General features: G+C 38.9%; 1 protein-coding gene across 11 annotated transcripts in view; it reads right to left on the minus strand.

Moving 5' to 3' along the window:
• Nucleotides 1–21,333, minus strand: part of KLF12 (Kruppel like factor 12) — a 444,745-nt gene that overhangs the window by 369,235 nt on the left and 54,177 nt on the right. For 4 of the 11 annotated variants that reach the window (XM_045478928.1, XM_045478884.1, XM_045478902.1 and 1 more), the window contains one exon: nucleotides 14,969–15,020. The exons of 6 other annotated variants lie outside the window; for them this stretch is intronic. The gene's annotated coding sequence lies outside the window, so the exon portion shown is untranslated. Of the gene's footprint in view, nucleotides 1–4,688; nucleotides 5,001–14,968; nucleotides 15,021–21,333 lie in introns of those variants that run through there. One more of the 11 variants, XM_045478918.1, reaches the window with a different exon arrangement.

Here is a 21,333-nt window from a genome sequence, read left to right on the forward strand (position 1 = left end):
AGGCGGCCAGGAGGCAATAGCTCTAAAGCACCAACCCTAGGGCCAGGATAAACGGTTGCGTGCATAAGGCCCGGGAACAAGTTCCAGGTGCAGCTGGCAGAGCAGGCATGGATAACAACAGACAAAGCAACCCCACGAGCCACCCTGGGTTGTACAAGAAAGGCAGAGGAAACAGGAACCACCTCGCTCGAGCAGGGCCAACCACCTTCCAAGGCTATTCTCAACCCCGTTGAGCGAAGATGAGTGTGCCTGGGATCACAGACAGACAAATGCAACATCCGCCTGGAAGAGGGCAGAGGAAGAAGAGTCCAGGGGTTCCCACCCAGAGAAGATGCTTGAATAGGATTTAAGAGCTGTGGGAAGTGCGGAGGAGGAAGGAAGGGAGAGCAGAGAGGGAGAAGGAGAAAAGAACGGAGACCACACTGTGATCTGAAGTGAAAACCGAGGACCATATTGAGCACACACATCAGTGCATCAGTTATGCAACATACATGTAACCCACATTTCACTGACTGTCACTTCTTTCGGAAGCATCTGCTAGGGAGTTTTTTTCTTGTATGTTTGTTGGTAGTGGTTTTTTTTTTTTTTTTTAAGACCTGCTTTTATTGCTCACTTGTCATTCTACTTACAGTAAAGATTAATAACACTGCATATGGTGTGTGATGAATAAGAAATCCAACTTATATGGCACTAGGTGTGAAATTATGCAGTATACCCCTTTGACTGTAGAAGAATCCTATTTAACATGAAGAGTTTCCTACACAGACAGAAGTGAAAGTTGTTCAAGTATTTGCCATGCTTTGGTCTACAAATAGGATCAGAAAAGTAATCTGCGAAAAAGAAAACTGGGCTACCCAGCTATATTGTCAAACTAAAAAATGTTCTTTCAAAGTTACAGTCAACTCCAACTCACCAAAAATCTAGTCAACCAAAAAGCCAAGATGACCGTAATTTGTTTTGGCTATAATTCTACATGTAAAAGAGGAGTGGAAAAATATTGAGAAGCCATGTCTGCCTCCTCTGGGAGGGAAGGGGAGTGAAATTCAACTCCGTGTAACAGAAGTCTGCATTCTTCCCCTGCCATTGTGGGGCCTAGTAAAGAAGGAAACAGAAGACTCAGAAAATACGGTCTTTACGTGAGCAAAAGGAGGTCCAGAGCTGGGTCTGGTCATCAGAGCCAGAGAAAAGTTGTAATACTCTGCATAACTTAAGAGCTCAGAGTTATTCAAGTTGCTGGGAGCCATTGAGGAGAGCAAGAAAGAGGGTTACAGACTATGCTGGGCTGCCAGGCCCAAGCTATTGAAAACTGATGAGGGAATTTTACTAACATGGTCTAGGACCCAATTTCAAGCTTTTTGTTCCTGAACATCTAACTTTTCTATTTCCCTTGTCTTCATAAAGGTAATTCCACATGGTCTTTGTAATTAAAAAAAAAAAAAAAAAAAAAAAAAAAAAAGCCAGGGCAAGGGGCTGTGTGTGTGCATGGCTAGGTACAAAGTGCAACAGGGACAGCCAGTTTGAGGCGGTGAGACACAAGCAGAGCTCAGGGGCCTCCTGTCCGCAGTCTCCGCCCCATCCCCGTAGACCAAGAGAAAACCCTGACCTCCTCCCATTACTTCTGAAAAGGGGCTAATTTCACTGGACTTTCAGAGAGCAGGTTACAGCAGGTTTTGTACCAAAAAGATTTAAAACAATCAAAAGGGTGGCTACTATGATGTCTTTTAGATAGAACCAGAACACTCAGTGTAAGTTGAATTATCTATCACTGAAGAAGCGAATCTTCCAGCTATGTCAATGACTTGCCTCCACCTCTTAAAGAGGAGTAGCAAATTACTTTTCCTATCAGCTAGTCATGGACACACAAGAGAGATGAGTTACATCATTTGCTACAAACTGCAACTTAATTCAACACCTCTGAGAGAAAACATATCTGCTTTTAAGACTAGCATAAGAATTCAAATATTATTAGAGACAGCAACGTCTTCAAAGTTATTTTTGCTATACATCAGAGAAATCAGGAAAATAAAAGAGGGGAATGGTAACATGCAAAGGGAAAAGAGAAAGACAAAGAGCAAAAAGGAAAAAAGCCAAGAATGTACACTCAGGAGGAAGAAATGAAATGAGAGGAGATATGGGGACACAGGGAGGGAGAAAATTAAAAAAAAAAAAGAAAAAAAAAATGAAACAGTGGATGAATTCACCCTCCATAATTTTTTTAAGTTTAATTACTTATTTTGAGTGAGAAAAAGCACAAGTGAGCCTGAGTGGGGGAGGGGCAGAGACAGAGGAGGGGGAGAGTCCCGAGCGGGCTCCAAACTGTCTGCGCAGAGCTCGATGCGGGGCTCAAACCCACGAACCATGAGATCATGATCTGAGCCAAAATCGAGTCGGACACTTTAACCAACTGAACCACCTCTCCTAACTGTATGTAATTTATTTTAAGTTTCTTAGAGCCTCAGTTTTCTCATCTGTAAAACAGATACAACGAAATGTTTCTCGTAATTTGATCACTTAAAAGCAACATATAAAAATATATGAAAGTATGTGCGTACCCATACACAGCCCAGAGTTAGATGTAGAAGGAAAGAGGAAATCTGAACATACAAAATGACCATGAATGAAACCTGCCACTATGAACTTGGGGCTATTAGTCCTATTATCTACTCTCTCTGAAATGTTCATTGATCTCTATTCACAGGTTTTAATTTCTCGATCTTTATTCCTTACAGAGCATTTATTTCAGTCCACCAGAAGGGAAACTAGCTTTCCAGGACGCAGGGGTGAGGGCAGCGGGCCAAATCTAGACTTTGGTCCCTTGTGTAGAGGACACAAAGGAAAATGCATCTTTCAAACAAGGGCCTTGAAGTACTGAACAACAAAGTAACAATATTAGTCATCACAAGTCTGCATTTCTTTTGCTCTTTCTACAAACCAGGCACCAAGCTAAGGTATGCAAGATCTATTCTTTCAAAACATCACAACAATCCTTTTAGATAGGTTCTATTATTAAGTTTACCCTACAAATGAGGAAACTGAGGTCCACGGACATTAAGTCACTTGTCCAAGGTCCCACAGCAATAATGGGTGAGATAGATTTCAAGCCCAACATTTAAAAACTACACCAAATCTCATGAATCCTCAAGTACCTTCTAAGTATCAGAGAAAGCATAAATTACATCCCAGAAAGCCTTAATCTAACCCCACTGCACTGTTTCTTAATTTGCCCCCAAAACGGCAAGTCTACTATTGGACATATAGTACTTCGTAATTCGATTCATATATCTAATTTCCAAGATACTTCCTAGACTGTGAGGTTTCAGGTGAGAAGGACACTTTTGGGTCTCAGTTTTTTCATCTGTAAGGGCAAAAGTTCCAAGTGATGCCCCAAATTTTGTCAAATAAAAAATTACTTTGCAATCCCCTCCCCTACCTTCCTAGGAATCCCAAGGCAGTTTTGATCTTCCTGCTGAAACATGATGGAAATCTCTGGATAAAAGTCTTTTGGAATAGTCTGAAGGAAGCAGTCACCTAAATAAAGGTTATGTTACTTGGATTTCACATTGCATAAATGAAGGCCATGCAGTGTCTTGAACCTTGACTTTATAGGAGAGCTTTGTTAAACGTTTAACAATGAGTAAGAAACGTCAAGGGCTGTGCCTGTGAAGCTAAAAATTTTAAGAAGTACACAGGAGCTCTGTATGTGTCAGTAATATAGAAACACCTATGCCAAATACCTTGGCTGTTTCTTTTTCTTTTGCACCAGGGCCTGCTGTTCAGAATGAAAGTGCCAGCAGAATCTTCCTGAGTTGTCTGAGACTGTGGTTACCCTACTTCTAATAAACAAGGCAGCTTCCTGTCTCTGGCTTCCCATTGCTCAACTGGGGTTGAATCATGGCAGCTTTTCACAGTCGTGACCCCTGAGTGCCCTCACGCTAAAGAGTGTCTGCTTTGATTCACTCCCTGTTGTAGGAGAAGCTACTAATCAGAGAACACCTTACTTTGGGGGTTGAAAATACCTGCATCAGTGGAGCTGAAAAAGAGTTCATTTCTTACCCTCAAACTCAGTATCTCATTATGTCTGAATTTACCTCCATTTGGTTGATGTATGTGGACTTTTTCTCAGTCTCTAAAGGGATGAGGCTCTGTGTACACTTTTAGATGGTTTCGGAAGTGGTTAAAATAGCATCCGGTAGATGATTCTCTAATCAAATACTCATTTGTGCTTTTCTGAAGGATCTTGAATGACAGGGTCCACACGGCAGAGTTCAAAATCCGAAAATTAAAATGCATTTCAGGTTAAAAACTTTCTTCTTCACAAGTGATAGATCTTTTTCTTAAGGGTTTGAAAATGCAACTTAACAGGATATTCTCCCACTTTGGGCCTGTCCAGCACAGTAATCCATTTGTTTTCAAGATACTGATAAATTATATATATATATATATATATATATATATATACACACACACACACACACACACACATATATACACATATATATATATACGTATATATGTATATATATCTCCCACTTCCTTTACTTTGCTCAATCTCCTACAGGATTGCATCAGCAAAAGGGCAGGCTTTGCATCTGCAACCTTTTCAAGTAAACGAAAAAAGAAAAAGAAACCACCTCGCTCTATAAACAAAAGATTTCATCTCCAGCTTTCCGCCATCCCGTTTTCCTTACCCATGGCAACCCATTCTCTGGGACAGTCTTGGCATCTTGATATTGAGACACTGCTTCGGATAACCTGTAATAACTAAAACTCCTCTTCCCCTCCTTCTGCCTAGGCCATTACACTCGCCCTCATGCTTCCCAGAGATGTCAGAGTCCCAGCCGGTGTGAAATGCTGATGCTGTCAGTCAGCAGGAAAATTTTCTGCTTCTGCAAACCTCTCTCTCAGAGCTTCCTCTGTGCCGCACCTCCAGCTGCCTTGAAGCACCGTGTCAGTGTATTAAAATAGCTCTGCACTGATGACTTCACTAGTTCTCACAAACAGGCCAGTTGGCAGAACTCTCACGCAGTCTGCTTCTAACGGGAGGACATTTTTTCTTTCCCCACCACCCCTAATATGAATATTCAGTTTCATTTTGACTCCAGAGGAAGCCTCCTTTGTAAGGTTAAGTGCAGTACAAACCTCATGCAAAAATTTCAAAACCCTGCAAAGAGGCCTGAACTAAAAGAGCTAACCTATAGCCAGTATCGAGCACCCCAGTCTGTATTAGCATTTTTTGTGCTAAACTTCAAGGACATCAAAACTGCTAGGTATACTAACCTTACGTAACATGTTCTCATTTCATTCATTTTAGGGCCAAATATCTTCCTGAAGAATGTCTGTGATAACCGATAATCAGATTTTTAAAGCATTATTTCTCATGTTTGCTCCTTTTCCACAAGAAAGCTGGCATACAGTATCAAAGTAAAAATTAATTACCACTACACCTAATAATTAATGTGTCAATGGTTTCTGAAATTGAAAGAAAAATGTGTAAGGCATTCATGCAACAGAAGAGGTGCTCTCCATGGGATCACCAAATATTCTTATTAATGTTGATAATTTTCCCTTATAGAATTTTTCACTTCCTTTTAGAGTAACCACATGCTAGTAAGAGAATATTCTATAGAAAAAAAAAAAATAGGACCTTCTGATGTTCTGGCAACATAACTCAGTGCTACGTCCACACTGCACTTCGATTCCAAAAGAGAGCGTTTAGATTAACTGCTTCAGTGCCCAATGGACATAAGATTTATGCCTGGAGAAAAAGCCCCCATATGATTGTATGGACATAGAACTAATGAAATAATTTGGTTCACTGGTTTAAGATGGTTCCTCTAAAAGGGGTGCAATCACTGTTCCCAAAAGAGAGAAAGGCACTAACATTCTCCTCCCACTGCCCCTCAATCCCTCTATGTCTGTCACAAACAGCATCTCCATGGCACTGCCTTCTTGCAGACAGGATGGCAGGAAATCACCTCTCCAGTAGTCCCCACCTAAACATCAGACAGGAATCTTGAGAGAACACAGGGGCACATATATGAGAATGAATTTTTCAAATGCAATTTACAAGGATCTGTTTACTCCATAAATATTTGCTAAGTATCCAGCATGTGGCAAGTACTATCCAGAGCCAACAAAGATGAATACTGCCCTCACGGATTTCACTCACTCAAAGATTTTTTAGTTAGGTATTATATAGCCACGTAGCCTTAACAAGAAGACACACGATCGCTGCCATTTTTTCTTTATGTTAATGCAACGATTTAGAAAATGTGATTTTGATAGTATAGCCAAGGAAGTATTAGATTCCCTTAATTATAAAAACCAGGACCTTTTTGGGCATAGTTCAGAGAAATAATCACGAAATTAGAGTTATTATGTCTTTCTCCTGCAGAGGCTAATAAACAAAGATACAATGGAGATTCGGAATGCTGAAAGGTCAACTCTAAATGTCATTACAGATATAATGATTCACACAGTGATAGAATGGGCTAGGTAGTCTGTGACAGTGACGACACTAACCATCAAATCTCAAAACCATAAAGGACCTTAGTTAGAGCTAGTAAAACTCTCAGTTTTTACTAGTGATGTCTAGAAAGATCGCACAATTTGTGCACTCACATAGATGTTGTTATTTTGGAATCTATATGGTTTTTTTTTCACATCCTGCGTCTTATCCAATTATACTACTGAGTCTGATTCTTTCTTTCTCTCTCTCTCTCTCTCTCTCTCTCACACACACACACACACACACACACACACACATTATACTACCATGTGTCTGAATCATACACAAAAACACATACGCACACATACACTGTATCTGATTCACACATCCACATTGTATCACTGTGTTGAGTTCATACACACATATACATTATACCATCCTGTGTTTGATTCACATGCAAACACAACACACATATATACACATATGTACACCACACTGTTTGATTCATATACACAACTTATTCATATATGTATCAATCTATTTTGTATTACTGCATATATATACATATGCACACACTATACCACCATGTATCTAATTCATATGCACATTCTTACATCCTAGTATATACACATATACACTAAAATATATAATAAATCACATTCATATTCAAACTATTCAGAGTGAGAAATTCAAATGTGAAAGACACTCGGGACTATTTCAAAGTTATTAATATTTCTATTATGTAGCAATTTATCTGGACTCTCATTTACCTCCATCACAGTGTCTAGGGACTACACAGGAAATGACACATATCTAGGTATTTATGATGACGTGGAAATCTGGTGACCCCTCTGGTATCCATTTGCATGAAAACTTCTGTTTCTTGGCTCAAAGGTGAGGATCTTAGAACTGTTTGTGTTGTACTGTGCTCCATATTATCGGGTAAGGGGGTGGATATGCACAGCCACCAGAGACTCAGAACGGTATTGTGTGTCCTTGCTTCAGCACAAATATCCACTTTCTGAGACCATAAAGCAGTGTAGGAGTGATGTGGAGAAAGTGCCTGAGGCACATTGCTTAGGACCCTGGCTACAGAGTGTGACCTCAAGGGGCATTCCCTCTTCTGCTCAAGGGTTGACAATTCAGAGCACTCTGAATGATCCTTCTAAATATACAAAATTAGCGTTCTTACTGGAGTCAGAATTAGCAATGGAGAAGTTCTCTCAGAAGTTTTATGAAGTGAGCAAGAGACTGAAATTGAGAAGACGCTCCATGGTAACTAGCTGATGGAATGATTCATCAGTACACATTAAATGGCCCTGAATACCTATGGATGAGGTCTTCAAAAATGGTGTTCAAAATACCTATGGTTTATTTTCTTAAAGCTGCATGTTTCCTGTTTAGGAATTATGCCTCATTTTTGAGAGTAGACTAGTAACCCAAATACAGATTGAAATGCAAGAGATTCTTCCTGGTAACTAACTGATGGAAAGATTCATCAGTACACAGAAGGAGGCCCTGAGGACCCGCCCCTCAGAGGAGATTTTAAAAGGGGCTGGAAGTCCTGCAAGATGCAGGCAGGTGCATTGGGGGTGATGTGGCCTCTGCACATCCACAGTCCAGTAAGGCCTGTGGACCCAGAGAAAATACTTAGCAGAGGAGACTATGAAGGGGAAATGGAGATGCCTTTGGGGGGTTTTCAGACCATACTATGTTATTCTAATAAAGTCTACTGAAGCAGATGGTGAATATTTTGAACACTTGCTTTCTTAAGCTACATGCTCTAATAGTCTAGTATGCTTTCTCCATCCATAAATAATTTCCCTTCATTATGAAATCTAGCCATTACCAACTCATATACATATTATAAAGAAAGAGCTGGTACAGTCAAACTATGAGATAATCATTTTAGATAATAGTCTTGCAGTTTTAGTTAACATAGTGGGGGGGAAAAAAAACCACCAAGAAAATGGTAATGCAATCTGAATATATACCTCTGGGTCTCAGGCAGGAGAGTTTGACCTATCACTGAAAACATCAAAAACAGCTGCCCATTGGGAAAAAGTCCTGCCAAACCAGATAAAACCATCACCCCAGTCTTGGAAGACAGCTGTAACAGGTTGCTAGTTAAACCTTACAAATGGGACATTGTTGCAAAAAAAAAAAAAAAGGAAATGCGCAGCTTTAAGAAAATAAACCATAAGTATTTTGAAGACCATCTTAAAGCCCTAAGCCAGAGCCCGAGATAAACATCTGCTATGGACCAAAATGACCAAGCCGTCGTGGAAGTTTAAAGCCCAGGGTCGGAGGGGACATAAATAGCCAACTGCTTTTCACAATCTGGGATGAGCCCTTTCAAGGAATACAGGGAAACCCTCAAAAATTAGCAGGTCAAGGACAAACTGCTCATTAGGCTTGACAAGAAGGAATTTGTGAGTAACCTCTCAAAGCGCTCCAAAGCAAACAAAAAATGTTGCTCAAAAAGATAACACCTTTGGAAACAAAGTAAGATTTTCTGTGAAGCATATATTTTAGATGAGAGAGAAAAAGAGAGAGACTGAGTAACTGTTTCTGTGGTCTTTATTAGGAGAAGTATTAATACTGAAAATATCAACGTATATTTCGAAACAGGTTGCAGGAACTAAATCAAACAGTAATTAAGGGACAGTCTAAACCTAACTATTGAACTAGATGTAACAAAAATCTGATCAGCATGATCACAGAATTAAAAACTCAAGGTGGAATTTGTAAACCATTGGCTCAAATATAAAATTTTAATTGCAACCAGCCACTCCACAGAAGGATGTTAACAGGGTGCCCAGCCACAGGGCTGTCAAAACGAAGACCTTCCAAATACTGAAGAAAACAACGTATTGAGGGACAAAAACAGGAATTAATGATAGAACATGGTCGAGCGCTCTACTTGAGAGCAATCAACAGACTGGAAGAAACCAAGGACCAGTTCTAAAAATCACACTTTGCCACGGTTAAAGCGGTAGACAAATGACCAAGAGACAGACGCAGAAGCAGGACTCCAAGCAGACAGGCGCTCAAAGGGGTCTCATCTAACATTTTTATAAATGACGTGGATGAGAAAATGCACAGGAAAGCAGGCAAGTTTGCATTAAACTTTTCTAGTTACAAAAATGCCAACAGACATAAGCATCTTTTTAGCATCAATCTGACAAACATGGTAGAATGTTTTTAACCAACTTCCACTTAACCGTTCAGATGAACCAACAATCTCCATTCCCGTTGTAAGTCATGCCGACTGATGCACCAGGAACAGTCCGACCAGCGGGCTCCTTCCTGAGCAGGCTGAGAACCTCTCCCGCAATCAGCTGAACCGCACTTCTAGTAAGAATAGCACGGATCCTAAACCTGCGTATGCAGTCACACCTTATTATAATGTGATTTTCTTAAGTGACGCGTTACTTAAATAAATGAAATAGGAGGATGAAAAGATGCCTGTGGGTTTCTATAAAAAGCAAGTTGAATGCCTGGAAAACTTCCAAAGATTAGTTCATAAAAGATACAATTTTTTAAAAAATTGGTTTTGGTAAGAAACATCTGTGGATCCACACTGGGAGAAAAAGTCGAGGCCTTGTATCAAAGGTTTGTCAGAAAGTATGTATTTGCAAGTTTATGTTTGAATAAAATATTTGATATGTGTATATCACTTTTATGCTCCTCTACTCTTACAACTTTTTTGACTAACTGACCAACTATTGATTTTTATTTCTTTCATTTATTTCTTTCCACTGTATGTATTAGTATGCCTACTATGTGCCAAGCACTATAACAGGGGCTGTGAATACAAAGAAAAAGGTTTTGGCCCTCCAAAAAGCCAAAATTTAATGGCGTAGAAGGAATGCTAACAAATAATAACAATCCATTATACTTAGCATTATAAGTAAATGTTAAGTGTCAAAAAAAAAAAAAAATAACGTAGTCTAGAGAGCAATGGAGTGAGTTCAATGAATCAGACAGACTTTAGATGAGGCCAGGAGAGAGAGTACAAGTGATATTTATTAGGCGGGAAGACACGTTCTGACAGAGCGCATGTGCAAAAGCAGGGCAGCGCTAAAAAATGCTGGGGGTCCCCTAACACCAAAGTTCCCAAATTGTGAAGAGGCTGGAAAGGTAGGGCAGGAGCTGACCTGTGAGGTACAAAGTTATCTAAGTTTCAGACATAAATGACAGGGAATCATTATATTTTAAACAAAAGAATGACAGAGTCATACTTGTATTTCAGCCCAGCATCTTTTCTAAGCAGTTTAGAAAACGAATGGAAGTAAAGATACCAGCTATGAGACTATGAAAATAATCTATTAAAAAAAATAAAATCATAGCAGAACAATACTAAGGAGGTAAAATCAGATGACAGATAGAAGGGTGAGTGAAAACAAGTCAAAAATTGAGAATCTGGGGCGCTTGGGTGGCTCAGTCGTTAAGCATCTGATTTCAGCTCAAGTCATGATCTCACAATTCAGGCGTTCAAGCCCCACATCAGGCTCTGTGCTGACAGCTCAGAGCCTGGAGCCTGCTTCAGATTCTGTGTCTCCCTCTCTCTCTCTGACCCTTCCCTTGCTCATGCTCTATCTCTCTGTCTCTCAAAAATAAACAAACATTTAAAAACATTTTCTTTTAAAAAAAAAAAATTGAGAATCAAGGGTTGGGAATTTAGCAGCTGACAGTGAAAAAATAGGAAATGAAAGCTTTCTGAAGAAACATAAAAAGCACAGTTGTGAATATGACGATTTTGAAATGCTATTATATATCCAGATGGAGATATTTAATACGGTGTTGGCCTTCCAGGTCTAGTTATCCAGAGGTGAAGGTGTCTTTCTAGGACTCATGACCATATGGATAGAATTTGAAGATGCAGAAACAAATGGGCACACTAAGAAAGGAGAGAGAAAGATGACACACTTCCAAGTACCAACTTTGGGGCCAAAAAGAGAAGGAGTAACCAATATAGGAGACTAACAAGTAACCAAAAGGAACAAGCAGGAACGTGGGAATAATATGGAAAGGGAAGTTAAAGAAGTAACCAACCATGTCAAAAACAAAAGCAAGGTCAAATAAGATCACCAATGAAACTATTGTACTTAGCAGTTAAGAGATTACTAGCAAAAGAAGCCTGAGCTTAGTCAATGGAGATGAAAACAGACATGGGAGACATGGTGATGGCACTGACCTCAGAAAAGCCAGGAAGTAACCAGATTCTGAGAGCACTGATGTCAGGGCACCCTTAAGCCAGAGAAACTTATCTGCCTGCAAGCAGGAGGGAAGGAGGTGCATAGCACTAGATAGTGACAGGGCTACAAACTGGTCAAGTGAGAAGCTGAGATGTTCTTGACCTACAGACACCTATTGTTTCAAGGACACAGACATTAATCGGGTGACAGTGAGAATGGCATTGTTTGGTAGAAGGAATGAGAAAGGCAGTGAAGTTTCAAAACTCTCCCTGTGGGCAATACAGGGGACCTCCTGAGACTCTGGGAGTGGGTCTGGAACATTTCCCTCATGGAAAAACACAAGGTCATTTCATGATGGAAAAATTATCAGTGTACATGTTTATAGAATCATGGGTGGCAAGTTATTAATAAACTTAGCACCCAAAAGTCACTATGAACAACTCAAAAAAGATAATTTTCTAATACACTCTTGAAACACATAAAATGTTAATAAAACAGGGGTGCCTGGGTGGCTCAGTCGGTTAAGTGTCTGACTTCAGCTCAGGTCATGATCTCACAGTTCATGAGTTCAAGCCCCACGTTGGACTCTGTGCTGACAGTTTGGAGCCCAGAGCCTGCTTCGGATTCTGTGTCTCCCTCTCTCTACCCTCCCTCTTTCTCTCTCTCTCTCTCTCTCAAATATAAACATTTAAAAAAATTAAAAAATATATTAATAAAACATAAACACTATCCAAATAGAACTGAAACTAAAACATACAGCATTACACCTTTACAGAGTTGTGATGCTCTGCATAGTATTAACCACCAGACCTTACTAAATAATGCATGTTAAACACGACACCTACGTAACAATTTAACGATTATGACGATGTGGGAGAGCTATATGAAAATGATATAGTGTTTTGGTCTAGAAACATAAGCCAAACAATCTATAGGATCCTAATTTCCAGGGACTTTATAATACAATTTATACCATTTAATGCTGGCCGAGATACACTCGGGTATATTTCATTAAAACCAGAAAGAAAAAGAAATAACACATACAAAAGGAAAAATCACTACTTTACATGGCAGGTAGCAAACCTACATAAAATTAATCTGTGCGAGAATTATTTTTAATGGATGGTGAACTCAAATGGACTCAAAAGAAACAAGTGGTAGTTTAAGACATTAAGATGTCAGTGGGCTATGTTAAAAGGGCAACCACGTCATGGCGTCATCAGAGACAAGACTCTCCCCGACTGGCCAGGAGTCTGACCCTGTATAATGATTTTAAATTGGTGCTGATGGAAAAATATGAGCAACTCTTCACGTATAAACAAAAGAATGTAAAATACAATGTCAATCTAATAAATAGCACCTCACAAATTTTCCTTCCCCTTAGGAGTGAACAATCTACCACAAAAACTTACACTACATTATGAAAATGTAGAAATAGTGTTCAGCCTTCTCCACTCAACCTGAGTTCTCTCTCTATAAAGGAAATTTTATCTGAAAATACAAATTTACCTGGAAATAAGAGGAAAGCAGATCCATGCCACCTAACTTCTCACCAAATTTCGTTCCATCTTTACTATTACTTAAGTGTTTGCATATTATCATGCCTTTCTTTTATACCTATTAGCACTTAACAGAGTCTGGTATATGGCAGATGTTCATTGAAAACACAACGTAGGGTGTGGCGGTGGGAGAAATGGGTAAAAGTGGTCAAAGGTACAAATTTCCAATTATAAAACAAACATGTCCTGCGGATGTAATGTACAGCCAGTGAATATAGTTTAAAATACTGTATTGTGGGGCACCTGGATGGCTCAGTTGGTCAAACATCCAACTCGTGGTTTCAGCTCAGGTCATGATCTCACAACTTGTGAGCTCAAGTCCCCCATCAAGCTCTGCACTGACAGCATGGAGCCTACCTGGGATTCTCTCTCTCTCCCCTTCCCCTGCTCATGCTCTTGCTCTCTTTTTCAGAAAGAAAGAAAGAAAGAAGAAAGAAAGAGAGAAAGAAAAAAACAAGAAAGGTAGATACTGTATTGTATATTCAAAAGTTGCTAAGAGAGTATATCTTCCAAGTTCTTATTACAAGAAAAACAAACGTGTTAACTGTACGTGGCGATGGATGTTAACTACACTTATTGTGATGATCGTTTCACAATATATACTAACACTGAATCATTACGTCGTACACCTGAAATTAACATGTTATGTCAATTATATGTCAATATTTTCAAAGAAAATTAATGAAAACATTATGATAAAAAATAATAAAAGCATGATCACTTTGATAAAAATGCATGAATTCTTGCCAACTCCTGATCTTTACCATTTCCAAGATACTCATAGAATACACATTTATATAAAAGATTACTCTCCTTAATTATATACAAGAAACTAAACAACATAATATGTAAGAGTAGCCTATCAATGCTATAGTGCAAGCTACAACTTTTGAAACTTTCTTGCTCTTAAACTAACTAGCATGTGTGTTATCACACTCCTATGACATTACTAAGGATTATCTAAGAGTAACTGATATAACTGTATTTAACTGGATTTTTTTCTCTCTCTCTCTCTTTTTTCCTTTGCTTAGGGATTCTGACCATATGATTTTAAAACACAAGATTTTTTTAAAGGAGTAAAATACCATGGATTGGGGGTAGAGGTGAATCACATGCAGTAACGTTGACCTTTGCAATTCCAAAAACCTTTCTAAGACCTTTCTGAGGCATAGGAAGTTCCAAATCCTGCTCAACATTGCTTAAGGAAATGCTTTGTTCAGGCTGTTTTCAGAGAAAACAGTCAATAACCATGCATGTGCCTTTGAATTCAGCTGCACCAGCTGCTAACTTAATGACACTGAAATTAGGAAGCTTTGTTCTAAAGGTGGCCACAGAGGCTCCTTTGGTATACTTATAGTTCCCAAACAAATCGAATCCTTGAAAAGGCACACACAAATACACACATGTCCAGAAACTGCGTTATTTGCAAAATGAAATAAACAAGTCAAACAGCCCAAATAAAAAGTGCAAGAATTCAGGAGGGAATGCAGTGTGAAGGAAAAACCTCAATGCCTGAGCTTTAATTACTTCGCTTTAAAGGCAGAATGTATTTCTTAAAATATTTTCCTAAGAACACGGGGCATGCTATGACTCTAGTCAACATTTATTCAGTACTTCATGTATATTTTAATAATGCCAAGAGTGGCACCAAAGGCTCAACAAGAAGTAATGTGTTGTTAAGTTTTGCAATCTTTCTCCCCACCCCCCATTTTACATTTCCATTAGCAGCAGCACAAGACTCATCACCCAGCACCACATACCTGTTTAATCGTATTCAGAAGGTATTTTCTACATGCTGAGAGGCTGCGAAAGCTACAAATAAGTAAAAACAAAATCACTGATTAAAAACTAAAACAAAATACTGTGTCTTCTGCTACTGTTTTCTCATTCTTAAATATGGGGGTGGGGGGTGCATGAGCGCAGGTGTGCTCACGTGGATACTTTGCTACCTGTAAGTATTCTTTTTCTGGGGTAAGTCAACTCTGAAATATCCAAGCGTAGGAGAGATAATCAACCCAGTGAGAATTTATAAACGGGTAGAGGATCACACCATGTCCCCCCTTCTACCTTGCTCCTAGAAAATAAAACATGCCATGGGGATGAAGAGAAGACAGGGTTCTAAGACCTGGTAGTCAGGCTGTACAAGTCCTCAGGACAGCCTCCACTGACTTACAACCCACAAGTCACAGCATCTGGTCTTTATCACCTAACTTGACTCTGAGATTACCCAAAACTCAGTTGTTGGTAGGTGAGTCTGTGATACATGGAGATATAAGACCTGAATTACACGTCCTAACCAACTTTATCCTGATGGTTTAAGCCTGGCTAGATTTGGGATGTCCTTGAATGTAACAGGGAAGCAGACAAACCAATGAGGAAGTGACAGACAATGCTTGGAATGTTCCTGGAATATCAAAAAAAATCGTAATTTCTACACAGGATTTGAGGCACAGCACAGCAGTATGCCAAGAGGGCTCAGGTGTGAATCTATTCAATTCAACAAATATTTATGACGCATCTTTTGCCAACTCAAATGTAAGAAGGATTCCAAATTGTGTTTATGTCCTCGGGATATAAAGCAGTGCTGGAACAGACAGCAGGCACTTAATATCGAAGAAAGAAGGAAAGGAAGAAAAGGAAAGAAAGAAAAGGAAGGCAGGCAAGTAAGGAACTTGGGCAGAGTAGGCATTTGCTGGAACTGAGGATACAAAGATGAACAACGTGGCAAATGAACTTCAGAGGTGCTAGCTGGAGACTTAATCAGGGCCTCACCCCATTTTCTAATCCAGCTTTGAGTTAATCAACTTTTTCTTGAGATATCAGACAGATAAATGAAAAGTAAACTAGTTTAGAAAAATTAAGCTTCAGGCTCCTGCTGCAAACGTTTTGAAAACAAGAATCTAAAACAAGTTTTTAATCCTGGCCACACATGAGAATTATGTAGGAAACTTAAATATGCCAGCTATTGGCACCTGGGTCCCGTGTGGGATTAAATGACCAATTAAATTACAAACGTCAAGGAGGAGGTAAAGGTATTACTATTTTTAAATACTCATGTGATTCTAATCTGCAACAAATAATGAGAACCACTGTTCCGTAAATAATGATAAAGTTTTCTGCCCAGGGTCTACTATGAACTTGACAAGCTAAAACAAAAATGCAACCTATATTTAAGAACCATGTGTATGTTTATAGCTTGTACAGTAATATATGAAACTCATTTGTTTAAGCAAACATGACCGAAAACAGGAATGGAGAAACACTAGACACTGATACAACCAAAAATTTCAAAAAAGCTTTAGATACCCAGCTCAGCAGACCGACATAAAATGTGTCTAAATAGCTGAGAAATAATTACAATATAATTAAAAGTTTTCAAACACATGATTCTGAAATTAATTTGAAGATTCCTTATTTTGTTACAATTACCTATACTTTTTAAAAGCAGTTCTATTCATAACAGCCCCAAATTGAAAAGAACCAGGATATACCTGAATACCTCCACTTTTAAAAGTAGGTTTTATGTTCTAAAACTGATGGTGGTACACTGCACAATTCTGTGACTGTCCCAAAAACCACTGAATTGTACACTTTAGATAGGTTGAATCGGCATGCCAACTATGTCAATAAAGTTGTTCTACATATAAAAGAAATTTTTTAAGTAGACTTCTCAATTAGAAATGAGTTTTTTCATAATTGTACATGGGCAGTGGCTGTTTTATTAGTATAAATCCATTTTTAATGTTAAATTTCATTTTCTTTTTCATATTCTCCTAAAATCAAGGGTGCAAGCCATACTGAAAGAATTTTGGCTTCAACAGCTTTTAAAACTCACAGCCTGGGGCGCCTGGGTGGCTCAGTGGGTTAAGCATCTGACTTTGGCTCTCGGGTCATGATCTCATAGTTTGTGAGTTCGAGCCCCGTGTCAGGCTCTGTGCTGACCGCCCAGACCCTGGAGCCTGCTTCGGTTTCTGTGTCTCCCTCTCTCTCTGCTCCTCCCATGCTTGTGTTCTCGCTCTCTCTCTCAAAAATAAACATTAAACATTTTTTTTAAAAAATCACAGCCTGGAGCAAAAATGTGACATTATAAAAAGTCACATTAAATTACTGCAATTAATGATGTCATAACTGGGGAACAGGGGATAAGATGTGATTAAGTGGAACACCTGCGTGGCTTGGCCTGTTAAGCATCCAACTCTTGATTTTGGCTCAGGTCATGATCTCATGGTTCGTGAGTTCAAGCCCCACATTGGGCTCTGCACTGACTGTGCAAAACCTGCATGGGATTCTCTCTCTCTATGCCCCTCCTGCGGTCTCTCTCTCTCTCTCTCTCTCTCTCTCTGTCCCTCCCTCCCTCCCTCAAAATAAATAAACTCAAAAAAAATATGTGATTATCAGTGAATCACTAAGTGTGATGTGATGGAAATGAATTGGGCCTAAATGTCTTAAGCCCCCAAGGTCTAGATATTACCCCACCATTTGTGAAGTGAGTATTCTTAGACAAACTATAAAATTGCTATAAAAACGTAAGTCAGAAATTCATTATTATAGTAAGCTGAAGCAATGTTTAAGAAACCATTTGAAAACTGTTTGGTGTTTAAAAAAATAGTGTTGAAATTATTTTGGCTTTGTTGCAAAAAGAGAGATCACCAAGTTCAGAGAGTCTATGACATGTTCCAAGAATCTCTAAAATTTTGTTCTCCACCCACTTTTCCCTGTAGCATCTCTTAAACTGCTTAAATTTTTCCCGTCTCCATATTTTCTCATCTATAAAGGAGAGACATATTTGCCTCTTTAGAAGGTACTGAACTATAAATTAAGTCCTCTACTTTATTCCGGAAAATAAGTGCAGCCAATGAAATGACTGGTGCCTGGAGTCCTTTTGCCCCTTTTGGACCTAGGAAGATACAGAAGGTTTTTAGGATACCGTAATTATATACGGCAAGCAGATTTTGTATGTTAGTTTGTTTTGTGGGTTTTTAACAAGAGTCCCAGCCAGCCAGGGGAAAGGGAAAGAACTAGAAGAAACATTATTAAGCAGCTTTGAAGTTCTGATGACTAAAAGGGCCCATGACACAGAGGTTCTTATCAGGAAGGGTCCCTATTCACAGGAGAGGAGCAAATCCAAATTTCCATGCATAGAATTGCAACTTTTTTACGGTAATTAGTCCTTCTCTTTCAGAAATCCCATCCCAGTGAAGCTCTGCAAATGAGTCAATTCTGTTTCCAAAGAAAAGTTATACTCTTCTCCAAAACAAGTAACTGTTACCCCCAAAAGATAACCATGTTCTTACAAAAAAAAAAAAAAAAAGCTTTCCATTTAGAAGGGGAAGACACAGGCAAATGGAAATGTTTCTACAAACTTTGTCAAGCATTACTTAAAACTGTTACAAGGCATGATTACAAATGACCGTGAATTTAATACTACTATTTAATTGAATCTTCAATTCTTTGGTAAGGATTAATTATTTCTTATATTACATTTCCTTCATTGTGTGATGATATGGAAATATATATACCCATACATGTGTGAGCTGCTCAGCTATAATTAATGATGCACTTTTATTCTCTATTATTGTGTGGAAAACATTCTGACACAAAATAAATGAAGCATAATCATTCAGTGTAATGATTCGAATGTACTGATTAATGAAATGAAATAGCTTCTCTGCTCTTTAGTTAAATTAAAACATTTACACACTGGGAATCGTAAGGGCATCCCTAAATGAATGTTTTCTAGGTGACCATTTTCCCTTATAGAAATCACCTGCCCAGCCATCACTGACTAGAAGTTCCCAGCAGTTGTAATATGTACCACTATCTTACATGCAAGAAACAAAAACTGTGTCAATTAAACTATTACACAATACTAAGCTGTCTTCAGAGATGTGTTAAAAAGTGTGTGAGGAGGAAACAGGAGAGAATGTGACCTATATGCTTAAAAATCACTAGATGGGAAAAAAAAAAAAATGAAAGAAGAATCATCTGGGGCCCCTGTGTGGCTCAGTCAGTTAAGCATCTGACTCTTGATTTTGATTCACATCATGATATCCTAGTTTGTGAGTTCAAGCCCTGCATCAGGCTATGTGCTGACAGCGCGGAACCTTCTAGGAATTCATTCTCTCCCTCTCCCTCTCTCTCTTTCTCTCTCTCAAAATAAACAAACTTAAAAAAAAAAATCAAGAATCATCTGAATAGATAAATAGGTTGACTGATTTCCTTAGCCCCCATACAAACCTACTTAGATTTTCTGGAGACTGGGCTAAGGTACTAAAGCAGAGGACGCTTGAACGACCCAGGGGTTAGGGGAGCCAACTCCCCGTGCAATTGAAAATCCAAGTATATCTTCCGACTACGCAAAAACTTTACTACTAATGGCCTACTACTGACTGGAAGCCTTACCAATAACATATTTTAGATAGTCAATGAACACATACTTTGTATGTTATGTATATTATATAGTTTGTTCCTATAACAGAGTAACCTACTGCACTGTATTTATCAAAAAAAAAACTCCATGCAGAAGTTGATCTGTGCAGTTCAAACCAATGTTGTTCAAGGATCAACAGTATTGGGGTGCCTTGGTGGCTCAGTCGGTTAAGTGTCCGATCTCACAGTTTGTGAGTTTGAACCCCCCATCAGTCTCGAAGCTGTCAGCACAGAGCCCACTTCAGATCCTCTACCCCCCCCCACCCTCCCCTACTCTCTCACGCACACTCACGTGAGCATGTACTCTCTCTCTCTCTCAAAAATAAACATTAAAAAAAAGAGAGTCAACTGTATTTGTAAAAAGTTCCCCAGGTGAGAAATCTAGAACCAGCTGGCAGAGATCTATCAATTATACCAGTTCCCTAATTATAAGCAACTCAAACACAATGGCAACCACGATTAATACCACTTTGTTTTTAACAACTGTTTATATGTATACATAAAATACTGCCTATAGTGGGAATTGGCCAGCTTGAAGATATCACTAAAAATGTGTAGATTTTAACACTGATATTGATGAGGGCAGAGACAAAGGAAGCCCCTTAAAGTCTCTACATAGTATTCCCTCTTCCCAGCACGGAACCCAGTCCAATGGGTGGAGCCCAGCTCCAGTGACAGCAGTATTTGTGTTACATTTTTGGTTTAGGAAGAGCTCAATGGCTTCTGTTAGGTCTACAGGTGTCCAGAGGGCCTCTGGTACCCAACTACCAACCTGGGTCACTCCTGGTCCAGGCAGCTCCAGAAAACTAGTAAAGCAATAAAGCAGTAGTACTGCTAAAGAGGCAGACAGAAGTCTTATAACCCAGCACGGCCACTTAACTGCTAGGTGATCTTGAGAATGATACTGAACCTCGATTATCACATGGAGGACTAACACGGCTAATAATCAGATCTGTCACGAAGATGCACTGAGATAATACCTATAAAACACCTAGTAGGTGTTCGGTAATTAGAAAATGACGTTGTCCCTATTGTTGCCTCTTCCATCTATCTCCTTTTTTATTAAAAAATTACTTTGAGCACTACAGATCTCAGTACTAATCATTCTATTAACATGCATTGATGTTTGTCTCTACTTCTAATTTACAACCTTAAAGACCATGTTTAATGTTATGTTTTTTCTCTGTTCCTAGGAGCTCAAAACATGGTATTAGGCAACCAACAGATATTTTATCAATTCAACCATTCACTCAACAGATAATAATTACAGATTTGCCACACGCAAGACAACATCCTAGGCATGGGGAATACATTGATCTCTACCCCTGAGTTTACAATCCATGCTCAGTAAGATCTAGTCCATTTTAATGAATTATTCATTGGAACAGCAGAAACGCACATATATGTATCACTACATACAGGCATAAAAAGACTCCTCCCATAGATTTACAATAACCTGTTCCCCTACTCCACTCTTATCAGAAAATAAGTCACCTTAGTTAATTATTAAAACTACCAATTTTAACTGTATAGACCATAGTCTCATGTTCAAACACCTCAAGTAATGGAGTCTAAAAGTGAAAAATGTCTATACATGCCTCATAACTTGTAAGAGAGCTGATCACAAATTCTACCTAATTAGTGTACTACAAAGTCATCGATTCAAGGACAAAAGAAATTCACAAAAACATCTTTC

Source organism: Leopardus geoffroyi, chromosome A1 (genome assembly GCF_018350155.1).
Source record: "Leopardus geoffroyi isolate Oge1 chromosome A1, O.geoffroyi_Oge1_pat1.0, whole genome shotgun sequence".
Lineage (NCBI taxonomy): Eukaryota > Metazoa > Chordata > Mammalia > Carnivora > Felidae > Leopardus > Leopardus geoffroyi.